Consider the following 21,972-nt stretch of genomic DNA (forward strand, 5'->3'; position numbering starts at 1 on the left):
GTCAAGCGCTTTTCCAAGCGATTTTAGCATCACTTGGAAAAGTGCTTGACAGCTTGGTCACACTATATAAATCCATGCAACTGGCATGAATTTATAGTAGTGTGACCAAGTTAGTTAAACAAAAAAGAATAAGAATGGTGAAAAATAAAAAATAAAGATTATACTTACCTTCCGATGTCCTCCCGGTGTTTTCTCCGCTGCGTCCGGTCTCTGGCACTGCTCGCGGTGGTGTGAAGGACCTGCGGTGACATCATTGAGTCATGTGACAGGTCACATGACTCAATGACGTCATGGCAGGTCCTTCACAACACCGCGACCCAAGGAGCAGACCAGACGGAGGGGAGAAAACACCGGGAGGACATCGGAAGGTAAGTATCTTTATTTTTTATTTTAAATTCTTTTTTTTACAGTTTCTATGGTACCCAGGTCTGGATGAGAGTCTCCTCTTCTCCAGACCTGGGTACCATCCACACATTGAACCGTGTGATATCCGCTTGTACAGATGTAGTCATGCGGATGTCACGTGGTCCAATGCAAGTCAATGGCGGCGATTACGCTGCGTGTCTGCAAAATGAATGGACATGCTGCGGATTTTTGAGCTCAGCATAAATGCTGCGGAAAAATCCGCAGCATGGGCATTGACATTGCGGCTTGTCATTGGGGACCATGGGGGACGGATTACCAAGAGTTTCCCAAGCGTTTACGCTGCGTAAATTCCGCAGCATAAACGCTTGAAAAATGATTCGTGGACACGCAGCCTTAGGCTGTGTGCCCACTATACATTTTTCAAGCGTTTTTGCTGCGGAATTTCCGCAGCGTAAACACTTGCAAAACGCTTGGTAATCCGTGCCCCATGATCCCCAATGAAAATCTGCATGTTCTGTGCCCATGCTGCGGAATTTTCCGCAGCGGATTTTCCTTGCGGAAAAATCCGCAGCATGTCCATTATTTGTGCGTTTCTGCATGCGGATTTGAGGTCCCAATGCATTTGAAAAATGCAAGTCAAATCCGCATGGAAAAACGCTGCCAAAACGCGTGTAAAATCCACAAGCGTTTTTACTGCCAAGAACATGCAGAAACGCTGCAGAAATTTTCTGCTTCATTTCTGCATCGTGGGCACATACCCTTAATAACAGCTTGCAGTTTCTGAGGCATGGACTTAATGAGTGACAAACAGTACTCTTCATCAATCTGGCTCCAACTTTCTCTGATTGCTGTTGCCAGATCAGCTTTGCAGGTTCGAGCCTTGTCATGGACCATTTTCTTCAACTTCCACCAAAGATTTTCAATTGGATTGAGATCCGGACTATTTACAGGCCATGACATTGACCTTATGTGTCTTCTTTCAAGGAATGTTTTCATAGTTTTTGCTCTATGGCAGGATGCATTATCATCTTGAAAAATGATGTCATCCTCCCCAAACATCCTTTCAATTGATGGGATAAGAAAACTGTCCAAAATATCAATGTAAACTTGGGCATTTATTGAAGATGTAATGACAGCCATCTCCCCAGTGCCTTTACCTGACATGCAGCCTCACATCATCAATGACTGTGGAAATTTGCATGTTCTCTTCATGCAGTCATCTTTATAAATCTCATTGGAACGACACCAAACAAAAGTTGGAGCATCATCACCTTGCCCAATGCAGATTCACGATTCATCACTGAATATGACTTTCATCCAGTCATCCACAGTCCATGATTGCTTTTCCTTAGCCCATTGTAACCTTGTTTTTTTCTGTTTAGGTGTTAATGATGGCTTATGTTTAGCTTTTCTGTATGTAAATCCCATTTCCTTTAGGTGGTTTCTTACAGTTTGGTCACAGACATTGACTCCAGTTTCCTCCCATTCGTTCCTCATTTGTTTTGTTGTGAATTTCCTGTTTTGGAGTCATATTGCTTTAAGTTTCCGGTCTTGACGCTTTGATGTCTTCCTTGGTCTACCAGTATGTTTGCCTTTAACAACTTTCCCATGTTGTTTGTATTTGGTCCAGATTTTAGACACGGCTGACTGTGAACAATCAACATCTTTTGCAACATTGCATGATGATTTACCTTCTTTTAAGAGTTTGATAATCCTCTCCTTTGTTTCAATTGACATCTCTCATGTTGGAGCCATGATTCATGTCAGTCCACTTGGTGCAACAGCTCTCCAAGGTGTGATCACTCCTTTTTAGATGCAGACTAAAGAGCAGATCTAATTTGATGCAGGTATTAGTTTTGGAAATGAAAATTTACAGGGTGATTCCATAATTTTTTCCTCAGAATTGAGTGATTCCATATTTTTTTCCCTCTGCTTGGTCTGAAAAAAATTACCCTTACTGAGTACCACATTTTTTATCTTGATTTCTTTTAGTGTTTCTTAAAGCCCTAAAGTTGCCATTTGAAATTACTTTAGATTTGTGCCATGTCTGTGATCTGCTTTTTTTCAACAATATTAAACAACTGAATGAACCTCCTCTGAGCCCGGTGATTCCATAATTTTTGCCTGGGGTTGTAACATTCTCTTAGACGTTATATTGACAAACCAGCCGATGTGATCAAAAGAGAAACAGTAGAGTGTAATGGGACCCATAGAGGAAAATCACTGGTCAGATATACTGGAAAGAGTTCCACAGCTGTCTTTAAGTGAATCCCATAGACTGTCCCATATATATGTGATACACCAGGTATACAGGGCACCTCAATTCTTATTTAACACAGGATTTCGTTCAAGTGCCCACTGTCCTAGATGCAAAACTAACAGAGCAGATATCCTTCATATGATGTGGAACTTTCCTAACCTGGTGTCCTTTTGGAAGAGTGTTGTAGCAATGATTAACAGGGTTTATTCAATTGACGTAGAGCTTTCACCATTAATATGTAGATTGGGATATGTTTAAGATCTGATTATTGATGAGTACGGCAAAATTGTGGCGGCACGTATGTTGTAAATGGCAAGAAAATTGATAGCCCAAAAATGGATAGCAGATCAGGAGCCTATGATATCAGAATTTATTGATAAAATTAACTGGCTAGTAAATTTTGGAAAAGGCATATACCTAAAAAGAGATGCCATCTCTAAATTTGACAAGATATGGGGTCTATGGATAGATGGCTCTGGTTTGACATCTAGGGAACTGAGGAGATTTTGCCTCAGCTTGCTTTGAGTTACGTTTATATGATGCCTCAAATTAAACTTCTTTGAAAATTAATTAAAATGTTATTAGTACTTCCACAAGTTATATGTAATTGGATTGACTATTGTTACTATGTTCAAATATTTGTTCATCTAATTATGCTGGTTTTGCAGAGCCAAAATGTATAAATAACTCATGTTTAATGCTTCTTAAGGTTCAGGGGTGGAGAACTGTGTTTCTCCAATGTTTGTCTGGTTGTTGTTGTTTTTTCCTTTTTTTTAATTTTACTATTGTGTAAATCTTTATAAAAATCAATAAAAAACATTTGATTAAAAAAAAACAAACCATCAATCGACCAAAACTGTGCTGCTAACTACAGACCTGTCTCTAATCTTCCCTTCATCTCTAAACTCATGGAACGCTTGGTCCACTCCTGTCTCATCCACTATCTCTCAGATAACTCTCTTTTTGACCCTCTACAATCCGGCTTCCGCTCTTTACACTTCACTGAAACTGCCCTCACTAAAGTCTCTAATTATCTACTAATAGCTAAATCTAATGGTCACTACTCACTACTGATTCTCCTGGATCTCTCTGCAGCATTCAACACTGTGGATCACCAGCTCCTCCTCACTATGCTTCGCTCTATTGGCCTCAAGGACATCGCTCTCTCCTGATTCTCCTCCTATCTCTTTGACCGCTCCTTCACTGTATCTTTTTGCTGGCTCCTCTTCTTCCCCTTTTCCCCTTACTGTCGTGGTTCCTCAAGGATCGGTCCTAGGCCCCCTCCTCTTCTTCTTATGCAACACCCCTTTTGGACAATCAACAAGTAGATTTGATTTTCAGTACCATCTCTATGCTGATGACACCCAATTATACACATCGTCTCCTGACCTCAACCCTGAATTATTACAAAACACCTTTGAGTTTTCTTTCCGTCGTCTCTAACATTATGTCCTCCCTCTATCTGAAACTGAATCCGTCAAAAACTGAACTTCTTGTGTTTCCTCCATCCACTAACCTACCTATGCCCAACATTGCCAGCTATGTGTGTGGCTCCACAATTACTCCTCAGAAACAAGCCTATGACGTGCACTGTGCTCCCTGACTTCCCGGGTATGTGCAAAGCGCCGCTCACATAGAGCACGCTTTGCTTCATCCAGCCCCGTCTGCCTGTGCACTGCGCCGAAGGTTTCTACTGCGCAGGCACCATGGAGTCACTTCACTTCCCGGCGCCTGCGCAATAGAACCCTGCAGCGCAGTGCACGGAGAGATGGGCCGGGATGAAGCAAAGTGTGCTCTATGTGAGCAGCACTTTGCGCATGCCCAGGAAGTCAAGGAGCACAGTTCATGTCACAGGGCCCTGTGACATGCAGGGCGGGGGGGGGGGGGGGATATGATAATTAAGCATATAGGCGGGGATTTGGGGGAATAATAAGCACATAGGCGGGGATTGCTTAGCGCCCCTCGGACGCCAAGCCTGTATAAAATAGGATTGATTGTGTGTCACCCCAGGCCTGGATGCCACAAACTTGTAAGGCTGTGTCTGAGAGCAGGAGGGAGGTTCTCTGGTCATGGACCATTTGCATGCAGCACCTCCTGTCCCAGGCCAGTAGGGGGAGCAGGCTGCCCCTATAAAAACTGGTACTGAGGGCAGGGTTAGAGAGACTAGGACCCACTTCTGAAGCATCCAGAAGGGTTCCCAGAAGAGAGGGACAGGTCAGCCGCAGCTGAGGAGTCCAGGAGGCAAAGGAGGAACAGAAAGTCAGGGACAGAGGCGACGAGAGCCGGTCCTGGCAGAGAGAGACTACACAACCGGACACTGGGGTCCAAGGCTGTCAAGGTTGCAGGTCCTGCAGCAGATAACCAACCCGCAAGGGATTTCAGGTCCCTTGGCCTAAGAAGCCTGGAGGCTCCGCCACACAGAGGGACCGGTACAGCACGGAGAAGCTACAGGTACCTAAGGCCCGAGTCGCAAGCCATACAGGCGTAGTACACGGCAAGCTCAGGGACGTGGGCTATCATACCACTAAAGGGGGAGATAGTCAGCAAGGGCAGAGAGAGAACGGTAGGCCTACCCACTCACCCTGGCCAGGGGAGCTCACCCGAATGCCCTCAGACACCCAGGTCCATTCCTACCCTGTACTCCTGGTGGGTCTGTGGTAAGTTCTGCAGTAAAAGACCCTGGACTGCATTATTGGACTCTGTGTGATTACTGCGGCGCCTGCACCATCACCTCCAACATCCTATTACACTGCCCTGAGGCTACACTCCTCCCGTGGGGAGTTGTACTATTCCCTGCTGCATCCCCAACACCAGCCTCAGCGGTCTGCCTTGCAGCGGCGGTTCTCCCTGACCGTAATCCACGGGTGGCGTAGTCGGACATTACCTAAAACATATAAAAGGCTGCCACTGGTCTGACCACCCTGAGCCACGGGACCGGATCGTCACTACTACACCCAGCATTGCCCTGACGCCTGGTCCCGAGTGCCCCATGGCCCAGGGGGCGAGTCAATTGCAGTCAGACCTCTACTATGGGCCATACAGGTATGTACAGATTCACTTTTCTGTACCCTGTATGGCCATACTAGAGGTCTGATAACTCCAAAGTGGTGACAGATTCCCTTTAACCCCCAATACCCACAGTTTTAAGCATGTGTAGCGCCCCGAGGGTTCGGCCGCTACAGGGGTATTGCACCTCTGCCAGAGGTGTGATATTCCACTCCCGGGTAAGGATGGAGTATGGACCAGGGCTCAGTTAGCTGCATGCATCACACACACACCATTTCCGGGGGACAGCTCAACGGTGCTCCCATTTATATAGTAATGCAGGCACGACAGACCATGTCCCTGGCTGGAGTGGGGAGGGGGGAGGAAAACCCAGTGATGTAGGAGCAGGAGGGGACGGTTTCTGAGCATAGGTAGGAGCTCATTGGGTGCTGGTCACCTGAGCTCACACTCAGAGGGGAGGTATAAAAGGTGGGCACCATCTTAGTTCTGGGTGAAGTACAGTGAGAGAAGAAGACAGGGAGCGGAGGCTCTGTAGGAGCTCCGCTCAAAGGCGGGCCTAGGGTGAAGGCCGGAGCCTGGGAGGAGAAGGAGAAGTGGGCCTGGAGAAGAGGCCGAGGGAAGGAGGAGAAGAAGGAACAGGAAAGAAGGAAAAGTGACAGAGAAGCAGAAGGGCTCAGAAACAAGAAGGTAGAAGGGACCCTAAGGACCAACGTGAAATGGGGTAACGGGTCAGGCAAGAAAAGGGTACCGGATCCCAAATTGGTGGAGGTAAATTATCCCTCAGCCAAGAACCGAAGGTCGTGATCATCACTTGGTGCGACCCCCTGCTAAACCTTGCTAGGAAGGCACCATATAGGATAGCGGGAAACGGGGCCCACGTTTACCCGCATAGATCCGCGGCAGCTGGACAAAAGCTTGGTCACTGGTGGGGCACGAGCCAGAGGAAGGACAGAAGGGGGTCCTGTACCATGCTCCTGAATTGCCTGACAGTTGACCGAGCCCCTCACCTGGTGGACGGAGCACGGCTTGGGCAGTCACTACCTGTACAGAAGTGGCTTGGAGTATACGAACTGTGAGTAAAAGACCCTGGACTGCAACACGTTGTCTTTGTGCTTCTTACTTCGCCAGCACTAACGGTACTGGGACTCCCTGCACCATCATCCCCACCATCTACACCTCGCTGCCCTGAGGCTACACTCCTCCCGTGGGGAGTCGTACTATTCCCTGCTGCACCCGCGACACCAGCCTCAGCGGTCTGCACTGCAGCGGCGGTTAGCCCTGACCGCAGTCCACGGGTGGCGTAGTCGGACATTACCTAAAACATATAAAAGACTGCCACTGGTCTGACCACCCTGAGCCACAGGACCGGGTCGCCATTACTACTCCCAGCATTGCCCTGAAGCCCGGTCCCGAGTGCCCCGCGGCCCAGGGGGCGAGTCAGCTTTGGCGTAGTCGGCAGGATTGTGACCAACCCGCCACAAACGGGTATTGCGTGCCTGAAAAAGACTTTGTACTTACCTGAGTGAAGTTTCCCGCCATCCGGAGCCGTTTCCCGCCATCTTCAGCCGTTTTCCCGCCATCGGACGCCATCTTCGGGACGCCGCGCGAGAAGATGAGGGGCGTGGACGTCAAAAACGCGCGAAGTCCGAAGCCCCGCCCCACGCGCTGACGCCGCACAAGGTCCTGGAAGGAGCCCAGCGAGCGCTGACATCAGCAGCGTGCGACGCCAGGTCCTCAAAGCAGACCATCGCGAGCGGAGCCGCAGCCTACAGAAGAGGATCGCCGGGAGGTAGGCCACGGTTAACCGGGGGGGTGGGAGGAAGACATCAGGAACGGAGAGCAAGATGGCGGACCGGCAGCAGACTAAGCTGCCCAGCATCGGCAGTGCCCCAGCCTTCGCGGGTCCCGACCAGCGCCAGGAGAAGACGCGTGACGCAGGAGCGGTCGCGTGAGCAGGTAAGAGGAGTCTCCCTGTCCCAGATGCTGCCAGCGTCAGCCTGCTCCCGGGCCCCCTGGTGGAGCCGCCGATCCCGGGCGTTATTAACAGCAGCCCTCTCCAGGCCCCGCCGCAAGGCCTACTGCACCGCGGCGCAAGGGGCGGGTATGCCCTCAACATCCACCAGGTGGGCGCAGAGAGTCACACTTCAGAGGACCCGGACGGGTCTGAAGAATATGGCGAGGAGGAAGAAGGAGCATCAGGAGGACACCGCTACTAGTGAGCGGCAGCGTGCACGTGTACATAGTTGCCCGACAGGGTAAAAGGAACTGTTTGTCTGATACAAAGTTGATCCCGATTGAACTGTTACCTGGCTGAGGACTGAGAGCAGCCATCCCCTTCCTAAAACTGGCCGAGGACTGAGAACGGCCGCCCTTGTAAATAGTTGCACTTCCTAAAGCGCCCCCTATTGGTTTTATAAAAAGACTGCAACGTCTACCTCAAGACAAGTTTTGTTGCACCTTTAAGAAGAATGAACACCTGGTCGCAACTTGCACCGCGGCCAGGGCACAAGAATATGTCTTACTTAAAAATGTTTTATATAAAGAGTTTTAAATGCTGCTAGGTGATAATGCAAATGTTTTATAGAATGTTTTATGTGACAAAAGAGTTCCGGTAGTATTAACAGTGACAAAGAAAAGTGTTTCCCATAAAGGGAATTGAACAATGTCGTCCGTTTTCTAATGTGAAAAGTTTTGAAAAAGTTGTGCATGTCTTGTAATCAAATGTCTTTACTCTTTTCCAGCCAGAGGACGTGCTGTGGTTTACCAGGAGGGAATGTAGCGCCCCGAGGGTTCGGCCGCTACAGGGGTATTGCACCTCTGCCAGAGGTGTGATATTCCACTCCCGGGTAAGGATGGAGTATGGACCAGGGCTCAGTTAGCTGCATGCATCACACACACACCATTTCCGGGGGACAGCTCAACGGTGCTCCCATTTCTATAGTAATGCAGGCACGACAGGCCATGTCCCTGGCTGGAGTGGGGAGGGGGGAGGAAAACCCAGTGATGTAGGAGCAAGAGGGGACGGTTTCTGAGCATAGGTAGGAGCTCATTGGGTGCTGGTCACCTGAGCTCACACTCAGAGGGGAGGTATAAAAGGTGGGCACCATCTTAGTTCTGGGTGAAGTACAGTGAGAGGAGAAGACAGGGAGCGGAGGCTCTGTAGGAGCTCCGCTCAAAGGTGGGCCTAGGGTGAAGGCCGGAGCCTGGGAGGAGAAGTGGGCCTGGAGAAGAGGCCGAGGGAAGGAGGAGAAGAAGGAACAGGAAAGAAGGAGAAGTGACAGAGAAGCAGAAGGGCTCAGAAACAAGAAGGCAGAAGGGACCCTAAGGACCAACGTGAAATTGGGTGACGGGTCAGGCAAGAAAAGGGTACCGGATCCAAAATTGGTGGAGGTAAATTATCCCTCAGCCAAGAACCGGAGGTCGTGATCATCACTTGGTGCGACCCCCTGCTAAACCTTGCTAGGAAGGCACCATATAGTATAGCGGGAAACGGGGCCCACGTTTACCCGCATAGATCCGCGGCAGCTGGACAAAAGCTTGGTCACTGGTGGGGCACGAGCCAGAGGAAGGACAGAAGGGGGTCCTGTACCATGCTCCTGAATTGCCTGAGAGTTGACCGAGCCCCTCACCTGGTGGACGCAGCACGGCTTGGGCAGTCACTACCTGTACAGAAGTGGCTTGGAGTATACGAACTGTGAGTAAAAGACCCTGGACTGCAACACGTCTTTGTGCTTCTTACTTCGCCAGCACTAACGGTACTGGGACTCCCTGCACCATCACCCCCACCATCTACACCTCGCTGCCCTGAGGCTACACTCCTCCCATGGGGAGTCGTACTATTCCCTGCTGCACCCGCGACACCAGCCTCAGCGGTCTGCACTGCAGCGGCGGTTAGCCCTGACCGCAGTCCACGGGTGGCGTAGTCGGACATTACCTAAAACATATAAAAGACTGCCACTGGTCTGACCACCCTGAGCCACAGGACCGGGTCGCCATTACTACTCCCAGCATTGCCCTGAAGCCCGGTCCCGAGTGCCCCGCGGCCCAGGGGGCGAGTCAGCTTTGGCGTAGTCGGCAGGATTGTGACCAACCCGCCACAAACTAGTATTGCGTGCCTGAAAAAGACTTTGTACTTACCTGAGTGAAGTTTCCCGCCATCCGGAGCCGTTTCCCGCCATCTTCAGCCGTTTTCCCGCCATCGGACGCCATCTTCGGGACGCCGCGCGAGAAGAAGAAGGGCGTGGACGTCAAAAACGCGCGAAGTCCGAAGCCCCGCCCCACGCGCTGACGCCGCACAAGGTCCTGGAAGGAGCCCAGCGAGCGCTGACATCAGCAGCGTGCGACGCCAGGTCCTCAAAGCAGACCATCGCGAGCGGAGCTGCAGCCTACAGAAGAGGATCGCCGGAAGGTAGGCCACGGTTAACCGGGGGGGGGAGGAAGACATCAGGAACGGAGAGCAAGATGGCGGACCGGCAGCAGACTAAGCTGCCCAGCATCGGCAGTGCCCCAGCCTTCGCGGGTCCCGACCAGCGCCAGGAGAAGACGCGTGACGCAGGAGCAGTCGCGGGAGCAGGTAAGAGGAGTCTCCCTGTCCCAGACGGTGCCAGCGTCAGCCTGCTCCCGGGCCCCCTGGTGGAGCCGCCGATCCCGGGCGTTATTAACAGCAGCCCTCTCCAGGCCCCGCCACAAGGCCTACTGCACCGCGGCGCAAGGGGCGGGTATGCCCTCAACATCCACCGGGTGGGCGCAGAGAGTCACACTTCAGAGGACCCGGACGGGTCTGAAGAATATGGCGAGGAGGAAGAAGGAGCATCAGGAGGACACCGCTACTAGTGAGCGGCAGCGTGCACGTGTACATAGTTGCCCGACAGGGTAAAAGGAACTGTTTGTCTGATACAAAGTTGATCCCGATTGAACTGTTACCTGGCTGAGGACTGAGAGCAGCCATCCCCTTCCTAAAACTGGCCGAGGACTGAGAACGGCCGCCCTTGTAAATAGTTGCACTTCCTAAAGCGCCCCCTATTGGTTTTATAAAAAGACTGCAACGTCTACCTCAAGACAAGTTTTGTTGCATCTTTAAGAAGAATGAACACCTGGTCGCAACTTGCACCGCGGCCAGGGCACAAGAATATGTCTTACTTAAAAATGTTTTATATAAAGAGTTTTAAATGCTGCTAGGTGATAATGCAAATGTTTTATAGAATGTTTTATGTGACAAAAGAGTTCCGGTAGTATTAACAGTGACAAAGAAAAGTGTTTCCCATAAAGGGAATTGAACAATGTCGTCCGTTTTCTAATGTGAAAAGTTTTGAAAAAGTTGTGCATGTCTTGTAATCAAATGTCTTTACTCTTTTCCAGCCAGAGGACGTGCTGTGGTTTACCAGGGGGGAATGTAGCGCCCCGAGGGTTCGGCCGCTACAGGGGTATTGCACCTCTGCCAGAGGTGTGATATTCCACTCCCGGGTAAGGATGGAGTATGGACCAGGGCTCAGTTAGCTGCATGCATCACACACACACCATTTCCGGGGGACAGCTCAACGGTGCTCCCATTTCTATAGTAATGCAGGCACGACAGGCCATGTCCCTGGCTGGAGTGGGGAGGGGGGAGGAAAACCCAGTGATGTAGGAGCAGGAGGGGACGGTTTCTGAGCATAGGTAGGAGCTCATTGGGTGCTGGTCACCTGAGCTCACACTCAGAGGGGAGGTATAAAAGGTGGGCACCATCTTAGTTCTGGGTGAAGTACAGTGAGAGGAGAAGACAGGGAGCGGAGGCTCTGTAGGAGCTCCGCTCAAAGGTGGGCCTAGGGTGAAGGCCGGAGCCTGGGAGGAGAAGTGGGCCTGGAGAAGAGGCCGAGGGAAGGAGGAGAAGAAGGAACAGGAAAGAAGGAGAAGTGACAGAGAAGCAGAAGGGCTCAGAAACAAGAAGGCAGAAGGGACCCTAAGGACCAACGTGAAATCGGGTGACGGGTCAGGCAAGAAAAGGGTACCGGATCCAAAATTGGTGGAGGTAAATTATCCCTCAGCCAAGAACCGGAGGTCGTGATCATCACTTGGTGCGACCCCCTGCTAAACCTTGCTAGGAAGGCACCATATAGGATAGCGGGAAACGGGGCCCACGTTTACCCGCATAGATCCGCGGCAGCTGGACAAAAGCTTGGTCACTGGTGGGGCACGAGCCAGAGGAAGGACAGAAGGGGGTCCTGTACCATGCTCCTGAATTGCCTGACAGTTGACCGAGCCCCTCACCTGGTGGACGCAGCACGGCTTGGGCAGTCACTACCTGTACAGAAGTGGCTTGGAGTATACGAACTGTGAGTAAAAGACCCTGGACTGCAACACGTTGTCTTTGTGCTTCTTACTTCGCCAGCACTAACGGTACTGGGACTCCCTGCACCATCACCCCCACCATCTACACCTCGCTGCCCTGAGGCTACACTCCTCCCGTGGGGAGTCGTACTATTCCCTGCTGCACCCGCGACACCAGCCTCAGCGGTCTGCACTGCAGCGGCAGTTAGCCCTGACCGCAGTCCACGGGTGGCGTAGTCGGACATTACCTAAAACATATAAAAGACTGCCACTGGTCTGACCACCCTGAGCCACAGGACCGGGTCGCCATTACTACTCCCAGCATTGCCCTGAAGCCCGGTCCCGAGTGCCCCGCGGCCCAGGGGGCGAGTCAGCTTTGGCGTAGTCGGCAGGATTGTGACCAACCCGCCACAAACGGGTATTGCGTGCCTGAAAAAGACTTTGTACTTACCTGAGTGAAGTTTCCCGCCATCCGGAGCCGTTTCCCGCCATCTTCAGCCGTTTTCCCGCCATCGGACGCCATCTTCGGGACGCCGCGCGAGAAGAAGAGGGGCGTGGACGTCAAAAACGCGCGAAGTCCGAAGCCCCGCCCCACGCGCTGACGCCGCACAAGGTCCTGGAAGGAGCCCAGCGAGCGCTGACATCAGCAGCGTGCGACGCCAGGTCCTCAAAGCAGACCATCGCGAGCGGAGCCGCAGCCTACAGAAGAGGATCGCCGGAAGGTAGGCCACGGTTAACCGGGGGGGGGAGGAAGACATCAGGAACGGAGAGCAAGATGGCGGACCGGCAGCAGACTAAGCTGCCCAGCATCGGCAGTGCCCCAGCCTTCGCGGGTCCCGACCAGCGCCAGGAGAAGACGCGTGACGCAGGAGCGGTCGCGGGAGCAGGTAAGAGGAGTCTCCCTGTCCCAGACGCTGCCAGCGTCAGCCTGCTCCCGGTCCCCCTGGTGGAGCCGCCGATCCCGGGCGTTATTAACAGCAGCCCTCTCCAGGCCCTGCCGCAAGGCCTACTGCACCGCGGCGCAAGGGGCGGGTATGCCCTCAACATCCACCGGGTGGGCGCAGAGAGTCACACTTCAGAGGACCCGAACGGGTCTGAAGAATATGGCGAGGAGGAAGAAGGAGCATCAGGAGGACACCGCTACTAGTGAGCGGCAGCGTGCACGTGTACATAGTTGCCCGACAGGGTAAAAGGAACTGTTTGTCTGATACAAAGTTGATCCCGATTGAACTGTTACCTAGCTGAGGACTGAGAGCAGCCATCCCCTTCCTAAAACTGGCCGAGGACTGAGAACGGCCGCCCTTGTAAATAGTTGCACTTCCTAAAGCGCCCCCTATTGGTTTTATAAAAAGACTGCAACGTCTACCTCAAGACAAGTTTTGTTGCACCTTTAAGAAGAATGAACACCTGGTCGCAACTTGCACCGCGGCCAGGGCACAAGAATATGTCTTACTTAAAAATGTTTTATATAAAGAGTTTTAAATGCTGCTAGGTGATAATGCAAATGTTTTATAGAATGTTTTATGTGACAAAAGAGTTCCGGTAGTATTAACAGTGACAAAGAAAAGTGTTTCCCATAAAGGGAATTGAACAATGTCGTCCGTTTTCTAATGTGAAAAGTTTTGAAAAAGTTGTGCATGTCTTGTAATCAAATGTCTTTACTCTTTTCCAGCCAGAGGACGTGCTGTGGTTTACCAGGGGGAATGTAGCGCCCCGAGGGTTCGGCCGCTACAGGGGTATTGCACCTCTGCCAGAGGTGTGATATTCCACTCCCGGGTAAGGATGGAGTATGGACCAGGGCTCAGTTAGCTGCATGCATCACACACACACCATTTCCGGGGGACAGCTCAACGGTGCTCCCATTTCTATAGTAATGCAGGCACGACAGGCCATGTCCCTGGCTGGAGTGGGGAGGGGGGAGGAAAACCCAGTGATGTAGGAGCAGGAGGGGACGGTTTCTGAGCATAGGTAGGAGCTCATTGGGTGCTGGTCACCTGAGCTCACACTCAGAGGGGAGGTATAAAAGGTGGGCACCATCTTAGTTCTGGGTGAAGTACAGTGAGAGGAGAAGACAGGGAGCGGAGGCTCTGTAGGAGCTCCGCTCAAAGGTGGGCCTAGGGTGAAGGCCGGAGCCTGGGAGGAGAAGTGGGCCTGGAGAAGAGGCCGAGGGAAGGAGGAGAAGAAGGAACAGGAAAGAAGGAGAAGTGACAGAGAAGCAGAAGGGCTCAGAAACAAGAAGGCAGAAGGGACCCTAAGGACCAACGTGAAATCGGGTGACGGGTCAGGCAAGAAAAGGGTACCGGATCCAAAATTGGTGGAGGTAAATTATCCCTCAGCCAAGAACCGGAGGTCGTGATCATCACTTGGTGCGACCCCCTGCTAAACCTTGCTAGGAAGGCACCATATAGGATAGCGGGAAACGGGGCCCACGTTTACCCGCATAGATCCGCGGCAGCTGGACAAAAGCTTGGTCACTGGTGGGGCACGAGCCAGAGGAAGGACAGAAGGGGGTCCTGTACCATGCTCCTGAATTGCCTGACAGTTGACCGAGCCCCTCACCTGGTGGACGCAGCACAGCTTGGGCAGTCACTACCTGTACAGAAGTGGCTTGGAGTATACGAACTGTGAGTAAAAGACCCTGGACTGCAACACGTTGTCTTTGTGCTTCTTACTTCGCCAGCACTAACGGTACTGGGACTCCCTGCACCATCACCCCCACCATCTACACCTCGCTGCCCTGAGGCTACACTCCTCCCGTGGGGAGTCGTACTATTCCCTGCTGCACCCGCGACACCAGCCTCAGCGGTCTGCACTGCAGCGGCGGTTAGCCCTGACCACAGTCCACGGGTGGTGTAGTCGGACATTACCTAAAACATATAAAAGACTGCCACTGGTCTGACCACCCTGAGCCACGGGACCGGGTCGCCACTACTACTCCCAGCATTGCCCTGAAGCCCGGTCCTGAGTGCCCCGCGGCCCAGGGGGCGAGTCACATGCCCTAAAAACGCATTTCTTCAGAATGGCCTATTGCCCCACCTCCCTTATCTAACTATCCCCTCCCCCCCTCATACAAAATTTCCTTCCAAACCAGGTACCGTATCATCTTTTCACCCCCCCCCCCATGTGCTTAATAGACTTATGTGTCTATACTTGTTCACATACTGGTTGGTGACTGGTTCATTTAGCATTAGGTGATTACCCTAATTATTACATTGATGGTTGACCGTACAACACAAGCAATTGTTACCATCCATGTTTTGTGTCTCCCCTATTTCCTCATAGATTGTAAGGGCCCTCTCTCCTCCTGGTATCTGTTGGTTTATGTGATTATTGTTATTCTGTAATGTCTTTTATTGTCTGTACAAGTTCCCTCTAAAATGTTAAGTGCTGCGGAATATGTTGGCGATATAGAAATAAAAATTATTATTATTAATTTTCGAGCACTCCAAAATACTCGGCGAGCACCCAAGCATGCTCGCCGAAAGGGTTAACGATTCATACTCACACATCACTAGCGTCAATGCATTGTTCTAACAGCCACTAGTTCCATTGTGTGGATAGGGAAAGTAGACCAAGCAAAGCCATCACCACAGGGGGTCTCACATGCAGTCCCAGGTGAAGGGATTCTGGAATATTCTTCATTCTTTCAGCTAAAGATAAATGTTTAAGGGGAGGATGTGAGCATCTTTTCCCATTCAGGTGGCTGAACCCAGGGAGGGAGGAAGAAACCACGTTTAGTCAGGGAGTGGGTGGAATGACGTAGAAGGCATAGGATCTAGGCTGAGGTTCTGGAGCCAATGAAGTTTGAAGATCAGTTTCCGACTGGGCTGGATAAACGTGCTACAGTTGTGGGATCTATTGTCTGGATTTGATTAACTTTCTTTAAGGACTATTGCTACTGGATACCTGTGCTTCTATCGTTTTATCTGTCGTCTGGAGGAGCGTGGAATGTGAACACAGACTATACTGGCTGGAGATGCGAAATCTGTGGGCCAACCAAAAATTGGGAGATTTATCTGTCGTCTGGAGGAGCGTGGAATGTGAACACAGACTATACTGGCTGGAGATGCGAAATCTGTGGGCCAACCAAAAATTGGGAGACAGTGAGTATCACCTGGTACAAAGGCAGTGGAACTACTGCCCCAGGGAGGGTATCTTGTGGACTGGGGGCAATATATTTTCGCCATTTACCTAGAGTTGTTGTAAATCCTTGGATATAAGAAATAAAATATTGTTGCATTGTTAACCTGCCTAGGCGATTTTTACAACCCACAACCCCAGATGCTCACAATGCGCTTTAAAAATTAATACATCACAAATCAGCAAAAATCGGTCATCGGTAAATGGCGTAAAAAATGGCATGATTGATTTTTTTCTCCATTAAACTCATAAAAAATTTACTAAAACTGTAACATCGAGGCTGTGTTTTCCTACTGCTTTTTTCTGCTGGTGAGCCACCACACGACACATTAAGAATCTTCTCTGATTGAGTGTTTGCTGCGTTTCTTTTATGTGTTTTCCCCCTTATTTGATCACTTTTGCTGCAGTTGTGAATCCGCGTTTAACACTTTTTTGATAGTACAGAAAAGCTTTAATTCTGCACTTAAAAATGCAATGATTTTTGTTTACATACGTTTTTTTCAGGCTCCATATAGAAGCCATAGTAACATAGTTTTTAAGGTTGAAGGAAGACTAAGTCCATCTAATTCAACCCATAGCCTAACGTGTTGATCCAGAGGAAGGCAAAAAAAAAACCATGTGGCAAACACTAAGCTCCACATTGGCGGAAAAAAATTCCTTCGTGACTCCATACGACAATCAGACTAGTTCCCTGGATCAACGCCCTATCAAGGAATCTAGTATATATAACCTGTAATATTATACTTTTCAAGAAAGGCATCCATGCCCTTCTTAAATTTTAATAGTGAATCACTCATTACAGCATCATGCGGCAGAGAGTTCCATAGTCTCACTGCTCTTACAGTAAAGAATCCGCGTCTGTGAATATGATTAAACCTTCTTTCCTCCAGGCGTAGAAGATGCCCCCTTGTCCCCGTTTCTGGCCTCAGAGTAAAAAGATCAGTAGAAAGGTCTTTGTACTGTCCCCTCATATACTTGTACATAGTAATAAGATCTCCCCTAAACCTCTGTTTTTCCACAGTAAGTAACCCCAAGTGTAATAACCTGTCTTGGTATTGCAGACCCCCCAGTCCTCTAATAACCTTGGTCGCTCTTCTCTGCACCCGCTCTAGTTCAGCTATGTCTTTCTTATACACCGGAGACCAGAACTGTACACAGTATTCTAAGTGACTTGTATAGAGGTAAAATTATGTTCTCCTCATGAACATCTATGCCTCTTTTAATGCATCCCATTATTTTATTTGCCTTTGCAGCAGCTGCCTGACACTGGCCACTAAACGTGAGCTTGTCGTCCATCAATACACCCAGGTCTTTTTCAGTTACAGTTTTGCCCAGTGTTTTACAATTAAGCATATAATTATACATTTTATTTCCTCTACACAAGTGCATTACCTTCATTTATCCCCATTAAAGCTCATTTGCCATTTATCAGCCCAAGCTTCTAGTTTACATAGATCCTCCTGTAATATAAAATTGTCCTCCTCTGTATTGATTACCCTGCAGAGTTTAGTGTCATCTGCAAATATTGAAATACTACTCCGTATGCCCCCTACAAGGTCATTAATAAATGTTAAAAAGAATCAGGGCCCAATTCTGACCCCTGTGGTACCCCACTGTTAACTGTAACCCAGCCTGAGTGTGTTCCATTAATAACCACCCTTTGTTTCCTATCACTGAGCCAATTCTTAACCCACTTACATATATTTTCCCCTATCCCCATTGTTCTCATTTTATGTATCAACCTTTTGTGTGGAACTATATCAAAAGCTTTTGAAAAGTCCATATACACAACATCCACTGCATTGGTCCAGTCTAGAACTTGCCTCCTCATAAAAACTGATCAGATTAGTTTGACAGGAACGGTCCCTCGTAAACCCATGTTGATATTGGGTCATGAGGTTATTCTTCTTCAGATACTCTAGTATAGCATCTCTTAGGAACCCCTCCAGGATTTTACCCACAGTAGAGGTTAAGCTTACCGGCCTATAATTTCTAAGTTCAGTTTTTTTCCCCTTTTTGAATATTAGCACCACATTTGCTATACGCCAGTCCTGTGGTACAGACCCTGTTATTATGGAATCTTTAGATTAAAAATAATGGTCTATCTATGACGTTACTTAATTCCTGCAGTACTCCCGGGTGTATCCCATCCGGGCCCGGGGATTTGTCAACTTCAGTGATTTTTAGACGCCGCCGTACTTCCTGCTGGGTTAAGCAAGTGACATTTAATGGAGAGTTTTTGTTATCACTAATCATGTTTTCTGTCATGCGATTTTCTTGAGTAAATACGGTTGAAAAAAATCATTTAGCATATTGGCTTTTTCCTCATCCACATCCACGATTTCACCCAGACTATTTTTAAGGGGGCCAACACTATTATTTTTTACTATTTATGTAGTTAAAGAATATTTTGGGATTATTTTTACTTTCTCTGGCAATGAGTCTCTCTGTCTCAATCTTTGCTGCCTTGATTTGGTTTTTACAGAATTTATTTAATTTTCTGTATTTATTTAATGCCTCATCACTACCTACTTGCTTTAGTTCTCTAAATGCTTTCTTTTTGTCACTTATTGCGCCCCTTACAGCTCTATTTAGCCATAGTGGTTTCCTCCTATTTCTAGCATGTTTATTCCCATAGGGTATATATTGTGCACAGGTCCTATTCAGGATGCTAATAAATGTCTCCCATTTGCTTTGTGTAGTTTTATGTCTCAGGATATCGTCCCACTTTATTGCATCAAGATCATCTCTCAACCGTTGGAAATTTGCCTTCCTGAAGTTTAGTGTCCTTGTAACCCCTCTACTACACATCTTATTAAAGGTTACATGAAAACGTATTATTTTGTGATCACTATTACCCAAGTGACCCCCAACTCGTATATTTGATATGCGGTCTGGCCTGTTGGTTAATATTAGGTCTAGCAGTGCCCCCCCTTCTTGTTGGGTCCTGAACCAGTGCTAAAAGGTAATTGTCTCTCAAAGTTGCCAAAAAACTTTTACCTTTGCTTGAACTACAGGTTTCTGTTCCCCAATGTATTTCAGGGTAGTTGAAGTCCCCCATAATAATGACTTCTCCTTGAGTCGCTGCTTCATCTATTTGCTTTACGAGGATATTCTCCGCTGCTTCCATTATTTTTGGAGACTTATAACAAACCCCTATCAGTAATTTATTATTTTTTCCCCCTCCCCTTATCTCCAGCCACAGGGACTCTACATTTTCATTAGATTCACATATATCCTCCCGCAAGACAGGTTTTAAGGATGATATTACATATAAACACCCCCCCCCCTCGCTTGTTTGTATGGTCATTTCTGAACAGACTATAGCCCTGTAAATTAACTGCCCAGTCATGGCTCTCGTCCAGCCATGTCTCACTCTCTCACTCTGGTTTACTCTCTCTTCTGCAAGAGTTGGGCGGTATGGATATGAGACTGCTGAAAAGTCTTCCCTACAGCACGTGTGAGTCTACTATTCGGCCTAGTGGCCATTGTAAAAATTGCAAGATTTTGGATTTTTTTTGTGTTTCTAGATGGGAAATCTTACAGGGTAGTTCGTTGATATATAGTAAAATAGCTCTCGCTGGCGAGTATGTATGAAAATAAATAAGGAAAACCACAAACCAATCTGTAGGCGATACTTAGAAGTTGGAGATCTCCTTTCCTCAACACCTTATCAATGACCGTCAGTGCTGAATAAAGTTAAAAAACAGAACCCCATACTTACCTTTCAGACCAGCACTGATCTCAAACCTGCATCCCCAGTCGGTCTCCAAATATAAACAATGTCATGTGACGTGAAGGCGGCTGCCGATTGGCTGCAGTGGTCATGTGATACTGTTTATGTCAGGAGACCCCTGGGGACACATGGCTGAGAGCGGAGCAGCTTGGCCAGTCCGGTATATAGATATAGGCCTGTTTTGTATACTTTACCCAGCACCCTGAGCCCACTGATAATAAGGGCATGTTCAGTGTAGACAACCCCTTCAATCTGACTGACTGCAGTGTATTTCTGGTGATGTCCAGGCTGCCCTTACAGAAGCAGTATCAGTAGCTCGGGCCGACCCCTCCTGACATACACTGGCTAAGCAATCAGAAGAAAAGAAAACAAAGGCTTCAAAACGAACAAGTAGGCCTCGGTTGCCGGGGCGACACAAAGCGCTGCACGTGACCAGTGACGCAACGAGGACGCAGCAGGCGCACTGGGCGTGTGCGCAGACTTCCGGTTACGTCACGAATTCTCCTCCAAGACCGAGACACCGGGAGCGCTATGAACCGAAGAGCCCGAGCGGAGGTGACGGGCCAGCACGAGTGACAGGGGCCGGAGCACGAAGACGACATTGAGGCCGCCGTGAGGACAGACAGGCCGCGGAGGAGCCGCCCTGCGGGGCGCCACAGGCAGGTGAGAGGGAGGAGATGTCACTGAGGAGCCAGCACAATGGGCTGCGGTGCTGGCTGGACGGGACGTGACAGATGTCAGCGGGATCCCGCGGAGCGCTGCCATTGTAGTGGGGGAGGCTGGAGGTGGTCACCTCTGTGCATGGCAGGGGCCGGGGGTCTCATATCTGCACTGCAGGGTGGGGGGAGATGACAGATCAGCCCCCTGGTGACGGGGAGTCCATGGCATTAATCCATCACAGATGCCCACCCAGTGACAGCCTGATTGGTCGCCGTCATCTCCTCCTTTATGTCACGACCTTGTTAGCTTGTAGTCGCTGGGTCACATGGAGACGGTGCCAGTCCGGAGACTTTCCCCACAACGTGTCCTTCTCCCTCACAATGTGAACAGAGCCCATATGGAAACCGCCATTGTTTACATCCTGCCCGTCCAGCTGCAGGGACTGTGAGCAGGACATGGCCACTAGCCAGGTGTCAGGAGTAGCTGGGGTTTACTGCGAGCACGACTCTCAGACGTCAGCTCCTATATAGTCTACCTTTACTGCTGTGCATAAGATCGGCAGCTTATGAATATTAATTAGGGCTTCGCCTGGATCAGTCCTTCTAGAAGAGGCAATTACCGGCGGCTTGTCCTATAGAGGCGTTCACTGCTGAGCAGCGGTAATGGGATTGGTTGCAGTGATCCTGCTAAGAGGCTCCGTACAGACAGACGGACATTAAAATCCATGATCTTGTGCAAATGGAAACTGCTTCAGGATTGTTTCTTCAAGCAGTTTGGAAGATGCATATATTTTTGCAGGCTTTGGACAGTTCTAAGTTTTGCAAGGATCCATCGAGAGCCGCTTCAGATAAGTGATATGCACGTTTTTCAAAACTGGGGAAAAAAATTAATATTAGCTGCAAAGAAGAGATTTGACATTGAAATGAATAGAAAGACACAAAATATATTGGGCCCGGTTCATCATTGTTCACGCTGCCAGTCTTGAGGGGATGTGCTGGAGTCAGACTCTCCTGATTCAGGCACACGCCACTCGTCCAACACTCCCGATTCACGACGATGCGTGCGCCTGGTCACAGCTTCTTCTCTGCTGCTGGAGGAAGATTTATGGCGTAGCGAACATCACTGCTTGTCATGAATTTTGGAAGAGGGCCAGTTCCCACACCCTCGTCCCACCCCAGCTGTGACCACTTTTGTCGGAACCACTCAGAAATGGCTCAATACCTGCAGGTTTACAGTGATCGTGTTTATGGAGCGGTGTCATACCGCCACCTTCTTAAGAAAGGGTTTATTGCAGTCTGTTAGAGACCCCTCAACCCTTCCCAACATGATCAAAATCCTCCACATCACCAGCTCCTCTGCCATTTACATGGATAGTTTTCTAGTGACCAGATTCTATACTTACATATATGTAGTGCCTTACTGTCAGATGCAGCCACCGGTCAAATACGAATGGAAACTTAAGTTTTTTTATAGAAACCTACATAGAAAAGTTTCTTGT

The 21,972-nt window shown here is 49.4% G+C and overlaps 1 protein-coding gene across 3 annotated transcripts in view; it reads left to right on the plus strand.

Moving 5' to 3' along the window:
* The first annotated feature begins 20,251 nt into the window (after positions 1 to 20,251).
* Positions 20,252 to 21,972, plus strand: part of MAPK8 (mitogen-activated protein kinase 8) — a 39,190-nt gene continuing 37,469 nt past the window's right edge. For all 3 annotated transcript variants that reach the window (XM_073684350.1, XM_073684349.1, XM_073684351.1), the window contains exon 1: positions 20,252 to 20,477. The gene's annotated coding sequence lies outside the window, so the exon portion shown is untranslated. The remainder of the gene's footprint in view (positions 20,478 to 21,972) is intronic.

This window comes from Phyllobates terribilis, unplaced genomic scaffold, assembly GCF_046119375.1.
Source record: "Phyllobates terribilis strain yellow unplaced genomic scaffold, ASM4611937v1 Scaffold_5__5_contigs__length_657084704, whole genome shotgun sequence".
NCBI lineage: Eukaryota > Metazoa > Chordata > Amphibia > Anura > Dendrobatidae > Phyllobates > Phyllobates terribilis.